General features: G+C 42.4%; 1 protein-coding gene across 1 annotated transcript in view; it reads right to left on the reverse strand.

Moving 5' to 3' along the window:
* The window catches only part of Ghr (growth hormone receptor), a 248,646-nt gene extending 236,815 nt beyond the window's left edge, over positions 1–11,831 (reverse strand). Inside the window, exon 1 of the mRNA XM_036207314.1 lies at positions 11,377–11,831. The gene's annotated coding sequence lies outside the window, so the exon portion shown is untranslated. The remainder of the gene's footprint in view (positions 1–11,376) is intronic.
* Positions 11,832–19,536: the final 7,705 nt, after the last annotated feature.

Consider the following 19,536-nt stretch of genomic DNA (forward strand, 5'->3'; position numbering starts at 1 on the left):
GAACTTAAAATTTCTCATCGCCAAAAGCTCTTTAAGTATGCATCTGGAAAATAGGCGGTCTTATAGAGGGCTAGAGTCTATATCTTTGACTAGACTATTTCACAATTGTGAGGAGTTAGAATCTAATGTTTAAAAAAATGAGTCTGAAAATGATTTTTTATCCATACAAATGCAAATCAGTCATGCACAGTGGAAAGAACAGACCTGTTTTTAGCAAATTCATTTCAGTATTCCTTTACTATATACAGGGTTTATTTTTCTCCTTGGAAATGTCTATTTCTTCATGTTTACTTGCTAATTAATATATGTGTGTTATATTAGGTGTTCCTTTTCCAATTGTAGGAGTGTTATGGATTCAGTGTTTTAGACAATTACTCTTTGATAAATAATTTGAAATTGACCTTATAATGGGAAATTGTGTACCTACTTGTTCATGTAGGAATATTTCTTCAGCGTCAAAAATTAAAATTGTTGTTTCTGTGTGTGGACTCCCCAGGTCTTGTCCCTCACACTGTATCACCATAAGCATTTTTTACCAAGGAATGTCCTTACCATAACTAACTTTCAATCATCCCTTAACTTTGCAAAGCACCCCTTGCTTAGGGAGGATCTTTCATTATTGGCAGATAGACTTCTCCCAATGATGAAAGATCTGCCAAGGATCTTCCATCATTGGCAGATAGACATGCATCAAGAATAACTTTTAGTATTGTTTGTAAAGTTCAACCTTCACAAGTCACCAAAAACGATGTGGGTAAATGACCCTGTATTTTTGCAATATAGCAACAGCTTAGGCAGTGACTGGGATGTTATAAGAAGCTAATCTTTAATGAGCAGTGCTTTTTAAAGGAGAGAGATTTTAAACGTTCAGAACAAATGAGCACTTCAGGAACTCATTAAAGCCCTAATTTAGTTGTCTTGGAAAAGAAGGAAGAATTTTAAAAAAACACACATTAATTAGTTTCAAGTGGGCATTTTGCAGTGAAGATTTGAAGTCTTCAATCTTCAATCGTCTCAACAGGGTCTTGCTGGAAGTCATCTCCCTCTGGTGAGTTCAATATTTGCCAGGCATTTCTTCTGCTCATTTAAATTATAGAAGCCTTGTGAAGTAAGGATCATGGCCACCATTTTTGCAGAGAAATCTGAGGGATTTTTAACCTTCTCAGATTCATAAAGAAAATGAATAAAAATAATAGGCAGAGCTGGATCTAAATTGAGGTGAAGAAGCCAGACCTCTTTGATTTCAAAGTCTACTTCATGCCTTGTGTAGAATACCAAACTATCTTTAGGATTTCACAATAGCTGACACTTCACTGGCACCTGCCAAACTGAAATTTATGGCAAATCTGCGTGTGTTCCCAATGGAAAGAACTGTTGGTCAAGTAATATCAGGTGTCTCAGTTCACATTCTATCCACTTGGATAGTCAACCCAACTAACTGTCACTCTCCCGTATAAATGGCATAGATAAACATGTTTGTTGTAGCCAGAATGTATCCCCTAAGGGTTTATGTGTTGAAATTTAATCCCCGTGAGGTACTGAAAATGTAGAAAGTTGATCCAAGTATGATGTTTACAGATGAGGCCTTTGGGAAGTGATTAGAAGTAGATAAGATCATCAGGGTGGAACTCCTATGACCAAATAGTCATGGCTTTGCAAGAGGAGAGGAAAAGACCAGGCAAGACACATATTCATGCTCCCTGCCTCTTGCTATGTAACACCTTGAACTGCCTACAAATGGTTAGCTGTATGACAATCTTCATATGTGGCTTGTCACCCATAGACATTCAGAGCTGATAGCTAAAATAAACCTATTTTCTACATTATTGGCCTAGCAAGTAATATTATGTTATTAACAATAGAAAGCACACTAAGAAAAAGAGATTCTGTTTTCATATTTTATGTTAATAGGAGTTAACAAAATATAACAGAAAGAGTCTAGCATAAAGACAGAATTGGGTTATAAATCTGTCACTCTCTCATTGTAGGGACTCCTATTTTCATCTTTAAATAATGTGAGCATGCTTTACTTATAAGATTTTATAGAGGTCTCCTGGTATTTAGGAGATGTATGTATAGAATTGTTCCTGGTCTCACAAAAATTCAGCAGCCCTGAATTAAAAACATATAACTCTTTTAAATTCTTATTATAAATATATTTACAAATGCTCTCTACAATTAGCTGGCATAGAGGCAGAGAGCTTAGAGTGATTGGCTCATGACCTTAAGGTCTAGAAAGCCCCAAGGCTATGTTAAACCTGGCATTAAGATCAGCATGGGACAGGGAAATGGAAGGGTAGTTGGGCTCCTCAGAATAACTCTTCCTTTGTAAGGCGTGCTTAATAGAGTGTTCTTAAAGAGAAATCTTACTATTAGCATGATTAATAGGCCTCTTAGAATAGTACTAAAGAAGAAATGTTGAAATTGAGTTTATATAACATTTGAGAAACAGAAGTATGCAGAAATACCATGAAGCAGCTACCCACTCTTCCAACAAGCTCTGGTCTCAATGTGGCCTCCCCAGTGCCCAACCCAAGTGATGACCTCATATACACAGCATCTGTAGGTACGGGAAGAGCTTCTATTACATCAAAAATCCACAGGTAAGTCCTTCCTGATCACCTATTACCAATAACCCTAGGGAGCTTTGGGCATACTTCCTGGTCCTCAGTTCCCAACTTCCTGCCATAAAACATCTTAAATCCTTTGTATATGAGAAAAGAAATTACTACATTGTAATACCTGCTTCAAGAGCTTCTTTGCTTTTGGGGGCCTCCCTTCAAATCCTTTGGCCCAAATAAACACCCCTTCTTTAAAAAAACTACATAGTTTATAGTTCTATACTAGTACTTTTAATTGAACTCAGCTATTAGTTGTTCATAATCTCATCATATACATTAGTAATCTTGCATTCCTATCTTGAATGTTGGGTCCTAATTCAATAGTATAATGCATTATACTATTTTTATATTCCTGGTGTGTATCACATTTGTAAGGACACATTAATGACTCAGTAGATACATGCTCTATCTTTGATTTTTCACAGGGATACCAAAAACAAAAACAAAAACAAAAAACAAAACAAAACAAAAAACCACTGGCTTGGCCAAACTTGTATCCTGGGACAGGGACTTACTTATTCAACATCTTTCCCAAAGTATTTTTAAAATAACTTTTTAGATGATATAATTCTCATAGAGATGCTCAATTTTGTGCAACCAAACTTAAAACTTCATGGCTGTGATGGGAGTCTATGAAGACCCAGCCTAACTGTGCCTAAGTGGGGGCTAGAGAGATGTCACAGCAATGAAGAGTGCTTGCATTCTTCCGAGGACCCAACAACCATGTGAAGGCCACAAGTGAATGTAACTCCAACTCAGAGGTGATTCCCTCTGTGGGTGTCAGTCACCCATGTGATGTACAGACTTACAGGCAGGCAAGACACCCATCTACATAAAATATTTTTTTTAAATGAAGAAGAAATCATATCATGTCTCCATATGGCTTGAACTTGTGGATGTTTCAAAGCTGTGGACAGGATTCATTCTGGGACACTTGCCATCAAGTGCCATTATTGAACTAAGGAACTCAAACAAAATTGCACTATATACCTAGATCCAGTGGTCATTATTATCTGCATCTCTTTGGCCCCAGTCTCTCCTTGTCTCTTGTTAACCCTTTGATTGCCCAATATGTTTTCCTACTACTAAGCCTTCAACAGACTATTTAGTGAGTATGTATGAAAAACGAAGATATCACCTGGGCAACATCTATAAGAAAGATGATACTACACTGCTAATAGGTCATTCCTCTTCATTCACTGGCTTCTTGTTTTAATCTTATTTATTTGAACAGTCTAAGCATGGCATATTTTCATCACCTATTATTGCCTTGCTCAGGGATTCTGGTATTTTTCTCTGTCCCTTTGGGAAGAAGATATTGAACAGTCTTTATTTTCCAGGAACTTTTCACAATGTATCATTCATATTTCCTTTACCAGGCATGTTCTTCACTTCGTTTTGCCAAATTGAAGTTTTCTAGGCTAAAAAGCACCTAATATGAAGGAGTCCCACATGGGAACTGACGGGATGAGTTGGGATCCTGAGTCATCATGTTACCCAAGAACAAAGTCAACTTTCTGACAAACAGAAAGCAAAACTGAAGTTTGAGTTTCTCATTAGCCATTATCCAAGTGCAGATGGGCTGACAGCATCAGGTATCACACCAGCTGGAGGTAAGGGAGGCATCTGATCATGCCTCTGCTCTGCAATGGTTGCATTCTGCTTTCCCTTGCAATGGCAACACTATCGGGAAAAAGTGGACATGATTTTTAAGAAGCACTTATTTATTTATTGTTTATTTGTTTGTTTTTTGTTTTTCGACACAGGGTTTCTCTGTGTAGCTTTGTGCCTTTCCTGGAACTCTCTTTGTCGACCAGGCTGGCCTTGAACTCACAGAGATCCACCTGCCTCTGCCTCCTGAGTGCTGGGATTAAAGGCGTGCGTCACCACTGCTCGGCAATAAGCACATTTTTTAAGCAAAATAGTAAGAATTTTTCTTTGGACCAATGGAAAATCTTAAGTGTCCTATACACTAGAGGAATTAAGAACAATGTCTCTTAAGATTTTTGAATGCGAAGCTATTTAAAATGTTTTATTTTCTAAACTAGTGAAGTATGTATGTACAGCACTGTAAGTTGTTCCCTGCTGGAAGGTTCATAAAGATACACATTCAGTTTGCAAAATCTTTGTATGTTCCAATGTAGAATGAGTTGTTGTTGTTGCTGTTTTCCCTAGGAAATTTCCTAGCACCTTTGCTGGGTTCCTCACACATGATCTTCTTGCTAGGATGCCCTTTTGACTTAGGCCCAACCATACATATATAGGCTGGCTTATGTTTCAACACATTTATAACCTGATAATTATAATTCACTGGTATCAGGATCATATTAATCTAGAGAAATGATATCATTGTCATGCACCACAAACAACCCCCATAAACACGCTTGTGGACAATCCTGAGCAGGTAGAAGGAGAATTCAAAAGTTGTTACGAAGCCCCAGACATCAAACCAATCACAGCAGGTAGGTATTCACAAGACATAGATGGTACAGACCTCATAGATGTGGAAATACAAGGTAGTCATTATTATTTTCTTGGAAGAGAAAAATAAGTTCCAGAGGAAATAATCAGCATATAAGTGGTAAAGTCCCAGTCAATGTGCCCTAAAGGGCTTGCTTTTTTTTTTTTTCTTAAATTTTTTTTTTCATTTTACATGCCAACCACAGATCCTCCTTGTAGATGTAACTGGCTTGTTAAATAAGAAACACAGAACCGATTGCAGAGTTAAAAACCACGAGGTCAGAGCAAGAGCGGAAAACCTTACCCTTCACTGCTTCTGCGATTCTTCCTCTCTGCAAGAGACCTACTTCTCTGCATCCTGTCTATTTAAAAACTTTCTGTTCTCCTCTCTCATTGGTTGTAAACCCAGCCACATGACCTCCTTGTCACTGCCTGTTTGTACAGACCTCCTGTGGTTGGTATTGAGATTAAAGGCGTGTGTCTGCCATGCTGGCTTTGTCCTTGAACACACAGAGATCCGCCTAGCTCTGCCTCCCAAGTGCTGGGATTAAGGGCGTGCCCCACTACTGCTCAGCTTCTGCTCTGGCTTGCTCTGACCTCAAGGCAACTTTATTGACATACAAATAAAACCACATTTCAATACAAATAAAATATCACTATATTTCCCCTTTTCTATTTTAATAAAAAGAAAAAAAGGAAAAAGTTATAACTAATATAAAAAAACTATATACAAAAATACAATAACTATATATACCATATATACAAACAATAAATACCTAAACAATGTCTAGTCCATTTGTATTTGACAAATTCAGAGAAAATAATTCCATTATCTATCCTATTTTGGTAAGTCCAGAATGTACCTGATTCACTTTTTATCCTAACTTATATAGCTAACAGAACTGTCTTATAACGTCTTTCAAATTTATACACTTATAGCTTAGTGAGTTTTTCTGAAATCCTTAACAAAAATAATTATAACTATAACTAACTGATCTTCAACTCCCTCAGAGACCCAAGAAGGAAATAATACTACCTAATAAAAATAAAAACAAGAAGTGCATGCAAGAAGCTTCCAAAATCGGTTGAGCATGAGACTCTTAATCTCAGGGTCGTGGGTTCAAGCCCCACGTTGGGCGCCATTTGTAGTTAGAGTTTTTCTGCCTGGCCCAGTCAGGACAAATCTCTCTTACCTGCCAGTCCCACAGTCGCTCAGACCCAACCAAGAAAGCACACAGAAACTTACATTGTTTACAAACTGTATGGCTGTGGCAGGCTTCTTGTTATCTACTTCTTCTATCTTAAATTAACCCATTTCTGTTAGTCTATACTTTGCCACATGGCTTGTGGCTTACCAGTGTCTTTACATGTTGCTTCTCATGGCGGCGGCTGGCAGTGTCTCCCTCCAGTCTTCTACTTCCCAGCATTCTCTACTCTCTTGTCCCACCTATACTTCCTGCCTGGCCACTGGCCAATCAGAACTTTATTTACACAGAGCGATATCCACAGCACCTCCTCTCATCCCTCTTCCTGTCCCCCTTCCTAGTCTCCCCTCTGACCCACCCCTCATCCCCTCCTCCAAAAGGGTAAGGCCTCCCATGGGCAGTCAGCAAATCTTGGTACATTCAGTTGAGGCAGGACCAAGCCCCTCCCCAATGCATCGAGGGTGAGCAAGGTGTCCCACCATAGGTAATGGGATCCAGAAAGTCAGCTCATGCACCAGGGATAGATCTTCATCCCACTGCCAGAGGTTCTTCAGACAGACCCATCTACACACTGTCTCCTGTATGCAGAGGGCCTAGGCCTGTCTATTCAGTTTCCACAGTTGTCAGTCTAGTGTGGTACATATACACAAGGGTTTGCTTTTTTAACCACACCCTTTCCACATGTAAGCCAGTTTTCCCATCTCTCATTGTGGTAGCTTAGACCTTATAAATCATGAGTAGCAGAACATGATTCTATTTCCCAGCTAGAGAGACTGCAGGATATGGGGACCTAATTTCATACAGGTGCTGGACTATACCTTCTAATGGGAACTGAGCACTTAGAGTTGCTTGCGACATTAGCAAGCCATTTACCTCCCCGAGTAAAAAGCAGCTTGTTGATTTAGTCATGTCCTCTACTTGCATCTCAAACCCCAGTTGCCAAAGGGAGCATTTCTGTCTGATGTACTTTCACCTCATTTGAGGCCAGATGGCACACTCTCTGGGACTTGGGTTGAACAAGCCTTCAATAAAATGTTTGATTGCCACTAGTGACTCATGCTCATGAAAGCAGACACAATAATATAAGGTCCCTGAAAGAAATACATTGTAGTCAGAACCTGTCTGCAACACGTAGCTGCAACTTGCTTATCTTCAGAAAATTCTAGTCCTGTGATTTTCTTGGTAGGCATTCTTTGATGGAGAGGAAAAAGTTGAGGAGCTATCTACATAGCATACAAAATTATATTTCCACTATTACACTTTGTATGGATTTATAGCAAGTTCAGGCTTGGGGAAAAAAAAAACACATGAAGCTATTACATCAACTGTAGATACACAGTAATTCCCCCCAAAAATCTTATTTTCCTTATAGGTTTGAAATTAGTCAAAGGTGTAATGAGATGGCTAAAAAACACCATCAATATTAAGCTGTCTTTATAAATAAAGAATGCATAGAACCAAGAATTCCTAATCTGTGTTTTAGGCAATATGTATTAGTTAGGGGCAGAAAGAACAGGGAACTTGAGGCATATTGTTCATGGCAGAGAAAGGTGAGGTGCAGTGGTGAGTAAGAAAGACTCCTAGAACAGGGAAGAAGAATTTAGGAACAAAAAACATGGGGCTTAAATACAGAAAGATTTATATAAGATAGCAAGAAAGTTTAGATTCAGTTGAAGAATAAGTAAGTAGGTTGCTTTTTTTAGTAAGTTGATTTAGTACAAGGCTGAATTTTCTCCAGAGAAAGGTCTAGAATAAACTGGCCAGTGAGAAAGTAAGGTTTCAGTTTCTTATTTCCAGGATAGACTAGTTATTGACTAGACTAGATATTAAAGTGGAGATTCACACAGTGCATAAAGTTACCTTTTAAGTAGTCATCAAACTAAGCAGTTATATCACTTCTTATATGTAGCTGTTCCAGATTGGGGGAAAAAAAAAACACCTCACTTTCTAAACAGGACATTCCTCCCTGCTTATACAACTCGCTGAGGGGTTGACTTCAGTCTTATCAAACTCCAGTTCTTGCCAACTCAAGATTTACGTGCTCGTGTTACTCAGATCATTGCTATGTTAGGGTCAGTCTCCCCTCATGCTGGGGATTGAACCTAGGGCCTTCCTTATACATTCTAGGTGGTCTTTCTGTGCTACACCCAGTCTTCTTTTGTAAAGAAAAAAGTGTAGGTTTGTGTAGCCCCACACCAAGAAGCAGATGCATTTCCATGATTAACATTTAAAAATTCAGTCTTCAAGAGCAACTGTGTATTACTTCTTGGTCTTTTGGCTCACACTGAGTGTAAAGCAAATGCCTCCAAAATCAAGGCATCTGCTAGTAGAAAGAGCAAAGACGCCTAATCCTCAGGTTAGTAGATTTTTACAAACAGAGCCCATGCCTTTTTCTAAGCTAAACAATCTGCTGCCCCACATTCCTCCTGTATCTCTCAGATTTATCTGTACATTAACAATGCTCACCAGCAGATAGCCAAAAAGGCTGGCCAAGTTGGACCAACTTCAAGATTTGTTTCCACAAGGGGGTGTTTCATGCACTTGGCAGAAGCAGGCTGCAACTGTAGCTTCATTTATTACATGGTGCTATAAACATTATGTCCTGAGCTAACAAGACACTCCACATGACAGTCCCATAGGTTACCAAGCACCGTAAACATCTGTTAGCACAGGCGCCAGTCGATAGCATAGTCAAGGCCTGTTGTGTCCATTTGAAAGTGGTTTATGGGGTGTAGTCGACTGTTTAAAAACTAATAATCAAAAGCACAGCCGCAAACCCTGACTGAAGCAAATATTTACCGGGGAAAGTTGGGCTCACTTTGAGAAAATATGTGGTAATGTCGTCACTTTGCCACTGCATTTACAGACTTTCATTTCACACCTTTGCTCATTAGGCATCAGCTTTCCGTGGTGTTCAGGAGACCCAAACTGCAATTTCACTGTGATCTATTTGCTCCCAAAAGAAATAGAAGTGTCATTGAGTGTTGATTTACCAATTTCCTCTAGACTAACGTGAAGCCAGAAGTTTATAAGGGTGAAAGAAGCTCACGAAGGCTAGATCGGGCTTTTCAAGCAACAAATAATATTTGCCGGGGGTCTCTTTGCTGACATGCACCCTCCTAGTCCATCCAGAGGTCTATCTGGAGGGAATAGATATAATAGATAGTCCACTCATTCCCTGGACACAAACAGAGACTGGAGAGCTCTTAGCATCTAATCCCAGAACACAGAGCTTTTCTTTTCTCAAAAGAAAAGGTAATTTCCAACTACAGCATATACATACATACATATACATATACATGTATAAGTATGTGCATACAGTATATATATATATACACACACACACACACACATAGCATACACACATGCACATATATATCCAATACTCTATTTTCTGCTATGTTATTTCATTTCTATGTAACATTTTAATCTGTGGAAATATTTCAGTAGCTGTCATCTCAAGAATAAAGGGACACCTTGAGTGGTCCATGTAGGAAGGAGCATGGAGCAACAGTTACTATTTATTATACATCAGATTTCTATAAGAGGTTATAAACACTGTCTCAGACACAGCCCGCGGAGTTGAAGGGTAAACACTTCTGAGACCGCTTATCCCCTGGACACAAACAGCAGCACCCTGAGAAGCACACAGATCCACAGCAAATCTGCCCACATCTCTCAAGTTCTGTGAACGACATGTGCACATATCTCGTCTACGCTCAAATGCTCTCCCACTCAGCTGCCTTTCCTGAGAGCTCCAGAAACCACCATTTCCAGTCTATGGTTTCTTTCTCCTTTTCCACACCCTGGCTCAGGAGGCCAACACACCTTCCAGGGCGCTCCCACACACGTGCCCAAACACACAGCACCCACACGGGGCACACTCCTTCAGCACACACACACCAGAGCCAGACCACGGAGCCCTGCAGCCCATACTGCAGACGCACTCCCCAGCGCTATATATAAAGTCCTTGCCCAGAAATAGTTTTCCCCCATGCACCCACAAGTGGCCAGCCCTGTCCTGAACCCACCACATGTAGCCAGCGCCCCCCCCCCCCCCTTTCAGACACGCACCTACCCCACTCACCCGCTCAGCGCTCAAGATTCTCTCTGCAGTTCTATCAGAACTTTGAGCCTGGTTGATTTCATAACCACGAGTGTGTCCAGAGCTGGGACAGTTGGACTTGCCACAATTTCCACCCCAGTTCATGGAGACTGGTGGCGGTGACTCTCCTGACCCCAGCTCCTCTGCTGGCGGCATGCAACTGCAGCCTGCACAGACGTGCAAAGGTGGCATGCTGCAGGGGTCACGTGCTCACAGCCCACCCTCAGAAGTCTCCCCAGTCTCTCCACCCGGGGACTGGGGACTCTCTTCAGACAGCAGCAGCCTGGATAATTCCTGCCCCAGCTTGGCACGCTGAAGATGGCAAACAAATACATTCGGGGAAACTTTGAAGACTCACAAAACTGTCTTAGGAGGAAGCCTCTCCTTGCACCTCCCACCTCACAGCCTGCTTGGAGCAGGAGCCAGGTTGGGACTGTTCGCCTGCCGCCCCCAATTCCTTGTCGACCCCATGAACTTTCAGCTTCATACAGCACCAACCACACACACACACACACACACACACACACACACACCCCACACACACTCCACACACACACACACACACACACTCCACACACACACACACACACACACACACTCCACACACACACACACACACACACCACACACACACTCCACACACACACACACACACTCCACACACACACACACACACACACACACACACACACCACACACACACTCCACACACACACACACACACACACACACACACACACACACACACACACTCTTCTAGGACATGGACATGGATCGGGTTACACCAACCCATCAGCAAAAACAACTTTTGAGAAGGGTAGAATACAGCCTACCTCAAACTCATGCAAAAAAATTAAAAAAATAAATATCTAGGCAAATACATAAAAAGTGATGTCCATTTTCACAAACAGTTGGCATGCCCAGGTCTCCTGGCACAAAGTGGGGGAAATAAGAGCTGGACTCCCGGGAGTCCCCCTCCAAGTACCTCGGAGCTTCGCCTCGGGAGACAGAGCGCGGGTTCGCGTCCTCGCGGGGGCCGCTGGCACCGAGGCCTCAGGCCCGTGTGGCCCCAGCCCGGGGTCCCCGCGGTCGCCGGGGCTCAGCAGCAGCCGTCGCCGCCACCGCCGCCGCTGTAGCAGCCGCCTCTGCCGGTGCCGCCGCTCCCTAGCCCGCCTCCTCTTCCCATGGCTGCGCCCTGCTTGGCAGCTCGTGGGCTGTCAGGCTCCGGGAGGAGGAAGGGGGCGGGGTGAAACGGGAAGGGAGGCGGGGAGGGGAGAGGAAGGGAGGGGAGGGGTGGGAAAAGGCGGCTGGCCTTGGGTTTCAGCTAGGGGCCGTGGCGGCCGCGGGGTTCCAGGCTGCCCGAGGGACGGGCAGCGGGAGTGGAGGGCGGCCGGCTCCGGACCCGCAGCGGGGAAGCCGAGCGCCGCCCCCGCTACTCATTCCCCGGGGCTGGGATGAAGCTTTCTGGCACGGAGTTTGGAGTTGGTGCGCGTCACTCTCAACTGGGCGGCGGGGCTCCTCCTAGAGGAAAATATTGGGAGTTGCGGGAGACTACCCAGCTCTCCACCCACCGGGTTCCCCGACAGAAGGCAGGATCTGGAAGTCCCCAAGTGTGAGCAGTGTGTGCAGGGAACACTCACAGAGAAGTGCACCTCCTGCAGGTACCGGGAGAAGACACCTTGGGAAGTGTCAAGAGTCCACTATGCGTTACTCGGGGTTACTCAGTTGGCCCCGATTTTCAAACTCCTGGTCACTGGGACACAGTAATAAGGAGCTGCCCCGTCGGAGAGGTTAAAAAATGGAGACAAAGCAGGTAACTTACAGAGAATGCATGCACGTTTGCAGAGAGCTATCTAGCGTACAGAGCACAGGCCTGCAGGGACAGCAAGCAAGACTAGGGTCCAGTCTGAGGTTGGTCCTCTTTTGTGACCCAGGGAAAGAATTTTTAACTACCGACTGCTGGGTACAGTTCATCTCTCAGACACAGGCTCTTGCTACCCTGGTCCAGAGCGGGAAGTTGTTAAAGCACTTCCCAAAGTCACATCAGTATTTTCCCGAAGCACCAAAAGTCAGTTACCACTCCCTTCTCTAGGCATAAGGGTCCAAAGGTACAAAAGTCCAGCTCGGGGCTGTCCAACTGTCTTCTATCTGCAGGAGCAACTGGTCATGCGATCTTTTTGCTGTTTACTTTGTACTGAAAGCTCATGGTCACACCACTCTCTATAACCTTCTTACAGTTTCAGTTTACACAGGGACTCCCCCTCCCCCCTCCCCCCCTCCCCATTGCTCTGAGAGCCAGAGTCACAGTTACACAACTAAGCACTGCAAAAGAATAAAACACCCATTTCATCTCAAGGGTGGGGTGAAAACCTAGGAACACAGGACCAAAGGAATTATACGATTGGAAACTTTTTCCTTAGCATCCTTTGCAGGAGCCTCCCGCTGTGTCTTGGCTACCTTAATGGCTCTAGAATACAGAAACGGGGAAAGATTCTGGAAATGGGACAGGGGGTGGGATGCTTAGTGGCCTTGAACCCATCCTTTTTCCCAGACAGACTCCCTCAATCCTTTGGTTACCATGCTTTGATAGGGCAGCAGTGGCGCTCACTGACTCTGGGGCTGTCAAAGGGGGAGTTATCCACCTAGAGAAACCTGAGAAAGGAAACCATGAGGTCAGGCAAAACTCCTCCTGGGTGGTCTGTGTGTGCCAAGCTGACTGAAAGGACAGGAATGGAGACCAGGCAGGCCTCACAAGCTGACTTCACTGTCTGAGGTGACCTTTCATGAATGCACTTTGGTCTCGGGCAACACCAGCCTATCTCCTTATACCCTGTCTGCGATCTCTCCTCTTTCCTCTTCCGCTCTCTCCAAGCCCAGAGCAAATCTTCATCTCGTCTAGAAGATGTCACATGGTCTCACGGAAGACTTTCTAAGTTCTGATCATGCTCCAAGGTGATTTCAGGGTCATGTTTAAATAAGGAAGGATTGCCCTCATGTTGCTCTGGCTTCAGCTGCAGCCTCCATTCTGTGAGACATGAAAGCGGATTTCTTTACATGCCGCTCCATCTTCTATAGAAATGTCATCATCCTCCGACAGCATATGAAAAGGTACACTGCTTATGTATGATGTTAAAGAAACAGGTTGGGATGTAACTTGACAGGGTCTAGCTGGGAGACAAATCTCTGGGCATTTTGTGAGAGACTTTCTAGATTGGATTAACTGAGATGGGCAGCTCCATTCCAAGGCTAAGAGCTCTGGCGGAAGGAAAAGGAGGAAGTGAGCTGAGTGCTTCCCGACTGTGGACACAATCTCACCAGATGCTCTGCTCTTCCTCACCATGGTGGACGGATCCTCTTCAACTCCAAGTTCAAATAAGCCAGGGATGGAGAGATACTTCAGTTACCAAAGTCCTCACTGTGCAAGCACTAGGACCTGCATCCCTAGCACCTGTGTCCCTAGCATCCGAGTCCCTAGCATCCGAGAACAGTAGTAGCAAGTGGAGCTTCATAGGTTAGTGGTACACAACCAGCATTTCCGAGGCAAAGACAGGTGGATTTCTGGGTCTCACTGGCCAGTCAGTCTAACCTAATTAGAGACTCTTATCTGTTTGAGAGACACTGTCTCAAAGTTACTGAGTAGATGGAGAAAGGACACCTGAGGTGGACCTCTGACCTCCACAAACATGAGCATACACGTGCACATACACCCCACCCACCATGAGCATGCACACACACCTACTCATATACATGCAAAATTAATTAAATAAATAAATAAAAATTAAAAGGAATAAAAATAAGCCTACTTCCTGTAAATTGCTTCTTGTCAAGTATTTTATCACAACAATGAAAAAAAGTAACCAATACAAGAAATAATTTGTCATTTATATGAAGAGCATCTTCTATCTTTGAACTCTTTGGGTCTCATGGTTGACCATATACAAGTCTATAGTAGTATGTGCTCTTTATATTTTCCATTTAGGAGGAAGAAATGTATCAGGCACATAGGTAACTACTTTGTGATAAGAGTATAATTTACCTAACAAAAAGTGAAATTGCATTTACTCCTGTGTGTATTCTGCCTGGAACACCCTGCTTTGTCTACCCACAGCAGCTTTCCAGCTTTCAAGTGCAGCTCAACTGTTTATATTCTCTCTGAAGCTCTTCCTTGATCATCTCAAGTATGGAATTATTTTTGTTTTCCCTGTATCTAAGCCTTTATACTTACACTTCTTATATGTTGCAACTTTTGCTGATTTCTTCCATTTTATTAGGAAAACAATATATCCTTACTATCTGTACTTCAAATATCTAGATCAGTGCTTAGCAAATAGTAGGGGGTTTCATAAAGGTTTAGCCAAATCTAATGAAAAATATATCTATAGATAGAAATCTTGAACTCATATCCCAAACCTTCATCTGTCCATAGATCTCCAGGCTAGTGATAAGTCATTGTTACCTAGATTCCTTACGGACGTATCAATACCAATGTTATTCAAGTCAGAACTCTGATTCCCTCTGTAGCTGAAGGTTTCCTGTGTCTACCTGGCTCCTGCAGCTGCTCAGACCCAAGTAAACACACAGAGACTTATGTTACTTATAAACTGTATGGCCGTGGCAGGCTTCTTGCTATCTAGTTCTTAAATTAACCCATTACTATTAATCTATAAGTTGCCACGTGGCTTGAGTCTTACTGGTACTTTCACATCTTGTTTCCTCTGTGTCTGGCTGGTGACTCCTGACTCAGCCTTCCTATTCCCAGAATTCTCTTCTCTGCTATACTATACTTCCTGCCTGGCTACTGGCCAATCAGCATTTTATTTATCTATCAGTCAATCAGAGCAACACATTCACAGCGTCTAGAAAGACATCCCCAGCATCCCTCTCCCTGGCTATGCTGCAGCCAATAGCTTTTACAATCACTATTTCAATAGATAGTAACTATTTCTACCTACTTACTGATATCACAAACTCTGGTCATTCTTGCCTCATCTGTGTCTCTCCAACTCCATGCCTAGCATCTGTTACTTCTTAGAGAGGTCAAGAAGCAGTTAGCTTGAAACATCTATTGCTGCAATACTTCATAGACTCGACTGGTCTCTGTGATTCAATAAATCTTCCTCTTCTCACTACTGAGAGTCTTGATCCAAAGTACAGTCTTAACACAGTCTAATCTAAAATGGATTATTTTTAAAACCAAGTCATGCCATCCCTTTGTCCCAGGAGTTCCCATTTTAACTAAAACACAAACAAAAATGACACATAAGACTCTCCACCTCATCCCCACTAGTCTTCCCTGGACTCAATTTATTCCAGTCACACGGGACTCCCTGCTCTTTCTAAATCAGACATTAACTTATAAACTGTTCTTGTTGTTTCTTCAGCTGTAAAATCCCTTCTCTGGATATTTGCATGTTCCCTTATCTTTTCTCAAATAGCACCTTGTTAAGATGGCTGCTACCTTGACTGACTTGTTTTTACTTTATTACAGTGTGTCTTCTGTCACCCTCTTCTGTCTCCCCACCACAGACAGCTTAACCAAAAATGTAGCTCACACTTCAAGAGACTGGAAGCAATTAGAACTCAGAGCAGGCATATTCAAATCCAGGTAACTAGGTCAATTTGTTATCTCTTCAGTTACACAGCTGTATAGCATACGTTTTCTAAAACCACAGCTATCAGGGACCAGGATTTTACTTGGATCATTCTGTTGTTCTGTCAATTACCAATGTCCTTTATCAAACCGCAAGAAAGAAACTAAAACTCTCCAAGTAGCGCTTGTAGTTAAAGAAAGGACGAGTGTGGCTTAGGAGCTGTGGGGCCTGGGTGGCTCATCTGTGGTTTGGATAGGCTGCTGATTGATCTCACAGTGACTCAGTTCCTTAGGGAATGAGAAGATTGATAGCTATTGACCAGGCACATTATTATCCCAAGGTCTGTGATTGGTTGATTTCCTGTGTCAAATTGGCTTGGCAGTGGTACCCAGATATTTGGTCAACTGTTTTACAAGACACTTCTGTGAAGAGATTTTAAAGATGAGATTAGCATTCAAACTAATACACTTTAAGTAAAGCAGATTACCTTAAAAAAAAAATGGAATGTCTATGGACCCCATCGATCAGTTGAAGGCCTTATCGATGTCAGCCTTATCTGAATGTGTAGTATCACCAATTTCCTAGTTCTCCAGAACTGTAAAGGGGGGAATGTCAAGGAAGACTTTTAAAAAGTAGGCATTTCTACCTGGAGCTCATAATATCTAACAGGAATACACCATACTGATGGCCTTGACTCTCATTGGTTGACTGGGAGCCACCTACAGGAAGGTTCTGAACCTAGAAGAAGCCAGAGTACATCCAGCAGCCTCATGAGAAGATTAAGAGATAAATTTCAAAAAAGGCACGTGGATGGATCTTCACCTTCCCAGCATTTAAGCATAGAGATTTTTTTAAAAATGGGGAGCAATGTTGCCATCTCTGTCTGTTAAAATGGAAAAAAAAAAAAAACTATTTAAAAACATCTTGTAGACAACCAGCTAGCTTCTGTCTGGGTAATTACACCAGTGAGGAACTCACTAACTCCTCCACTGGGAAGCTTGTTCCATTTTGTGATTGTGCTATTTATTAAAAGTCCTTTAGCCATCATATTCCATTTTATTATTTATACATAGTTTTGTCTCTAAGAGCCTACAGGGGAAAATATTAAAAATTTAAATGTGTTTTTCCCCCTCTCAGGGCAGACTGCCACTTACTTCTTCCCCCAAGTCAAACACATGCAGGCCATTCCACACCTTATTCGAATCACTAGCCTGCTTATCCATCCTGTTGTCCCCTCTAGTTTATCTAATTCCTGATAAGTTTTAGGCCTGCTGAAGACCTCTCCGCCATTGCAACAAACTGAATCAGACCAAACTGGACAGCACAGGTTTAATGGGTAAAGTGCTCCCAGGGCGATTCCGGCCCTCGCAGAAAGGAGAAGGGAACAGACTGAGAGCCAGGAGTCTCTTTTCCAGAATGCTGCATATGTATATATCCCCTGTGGGAGTCATCCTCGGCCTCTCTTGGGGAAGAGCTGTGTGAGGTGGAGCTCCTACCCAAACATTCCAGACTCTTTGGGTATAGGGATGCCAGGGTGCCAGGGTGTCAGGGGTTGAGGTGGAGCCCCCATTCAAACAATTCCTTCTGAAGTTATTGTTTTCTGTTATCAAATTCAGCCCTACCTGTGTCTCCACAAGACCGAGGGGGATGGTGAGCTTCTGTCTAGGTGACAGGGAACAATGGAAAGGGCAAAAATCTAGAGTCTGGAAGATACAACCGAACCCAAGGTCTACTGATGGCATCTGTCACTCAGTCTACACTCCAAAGGTCCCTCTGGAATAGAGAGCTCTCTACTCTTTCTATCCTTTCCCATTCCAACCCTTTGCTTCTTCTTTTCACATATTATTTTGCTTTTTGCCTTTATCCTTCTTATTTTCAAAAGACGTGAGAAAATAAGAGTATGGGAGAATGTAAATGGGAAAGAAATCTGACCAGAAATGAGAAGGGCTCTTGTAGTAGCTTCCTGTCGTATAAATTATATATAAAGACCTATTTCCAGGGACTGAATCTAGTCTCAATTTGCTAATTGGACTTGTTTCATGACATTAGAGAAGTCCAGGAGGAGGCACACTGAGCTGTTTGAGCACAGAGGGAACAACCCTGCCTAGTGAAGCCAGAAAAAGTCAAGCAGGCAGATGAACTGCTGTTAATTCTGGCTGACAAAAACCCTTAGAGAATACAGGGACTGCATCGAGGAGACAGAGGATTAGCCATGCAATACTGCTTTCTCTAGGCCAGCGGCCTTGTGCGCTTTCCTGAGTCAGGTGTGAGGTGGTGACCTCTTACTCTATGAAACTGTGATATCTTTTGAAAGATATATTTATTCTGTTTTACAATGTGTTTGGGTGCTTTGCTGGCATGTATGTCTGTGCAGCACACATGCATGCAAAGAATTCAGAGGCCTGAAGAGGGCACTGGATGTCCTAGGACTGGAGTTCCAGCCAGTTTTGAGACACCATGTGGTGCTGGGTGTCTCTGGGAAGGGACACTTATGCTCGTTCTGTAACATCGAACATTAGAATATGTAACATCAGAAGATGAAGTACAAGTGGACAATAATCATATGAAAAGAAGTTCAACATCACTAACCAAGTGAAAAATCTAAACTAAAACTGCACTGTAACTCTATCTCATCCCCATAAGAATGGCAACCATCAAGGAATTAACAGCTACCTCCGAGAGAAGGAGCTCATTCAGAAACACTTATACACTGCTGGTGGGATATAAAATAGTCTCGCCACAGGGGGAATCAAGATGGAGGATTATGAAGAACTGGATCTTCCACATGCCTTAGTTCTACCAGTCCTCAGTGTTTATCCAAAGAGCTTACAATAATTTGATTCAGAACATTCGAGGAGCATTCACTATATAATGTGAAAGGAGGTATTCCCTCTCATTAATTTATCATAAATGTTTATATAATAGATGAGACATGATGCTTGATGCATGACAATCACTTTATTTCTATTGATTGATATTTTCCAAAACAAACATGGTGTCAGAGTTTTCAATCTATCCACATCTTTACCTTTTTAAAATTTATATTACTGCTTTGTTTAATGTTTCTTTATCTCTCTTTTTTTTTTCCCTTTAAAGATGATGTGAAGTGGCTTCTGGAAATATGTATATGAGCCAGAGGATAAGTAAGCCAAACAGACAAGGAAATGGGGCAACAAAACAAAATACAATAACAGCAACAACAAAAAAACTGAACATAAAGCTAAGATAATGGGTAGCTGCACTAGCTAGTTCTTGAAACACGTGTCACATAAATTGGGTGTGATGGTACACAACTTGTATCCCAGCACTCAGAAAGTGGAGTCAAGAAGTTCAGATTCATTATGGCCACAAACTCTCTCCTTGGGCTGACTATCTTGGTATATGCAAGAGTGCACAATTGTCTGGTGTAAGGGGGAAGATGTGGACAGACACCTAAAGTTGTCCTCTGACTTCCATGGTACACACATGCTCACATTCATACATATGACAATACACACATACCATGGATCCACAAAATGATAAGAAAAAAAAGAAAGAAGAGAGAGAACAAGAGA

This window comes from Onychomys torridus, chromosome 15 (genome assembly GCF_903995425.1).
Source record: "Onychomys torridus chromosome 15, mOncTor1.1, whole genome shotgun sequence".
In the NCBI taxonomy this organism is placed as follows: Eukaryota; Metazoa; Chordata; class Mammalia; order Rodentia; family Cricetidae; genus Onychomys; species Onychomys torridus.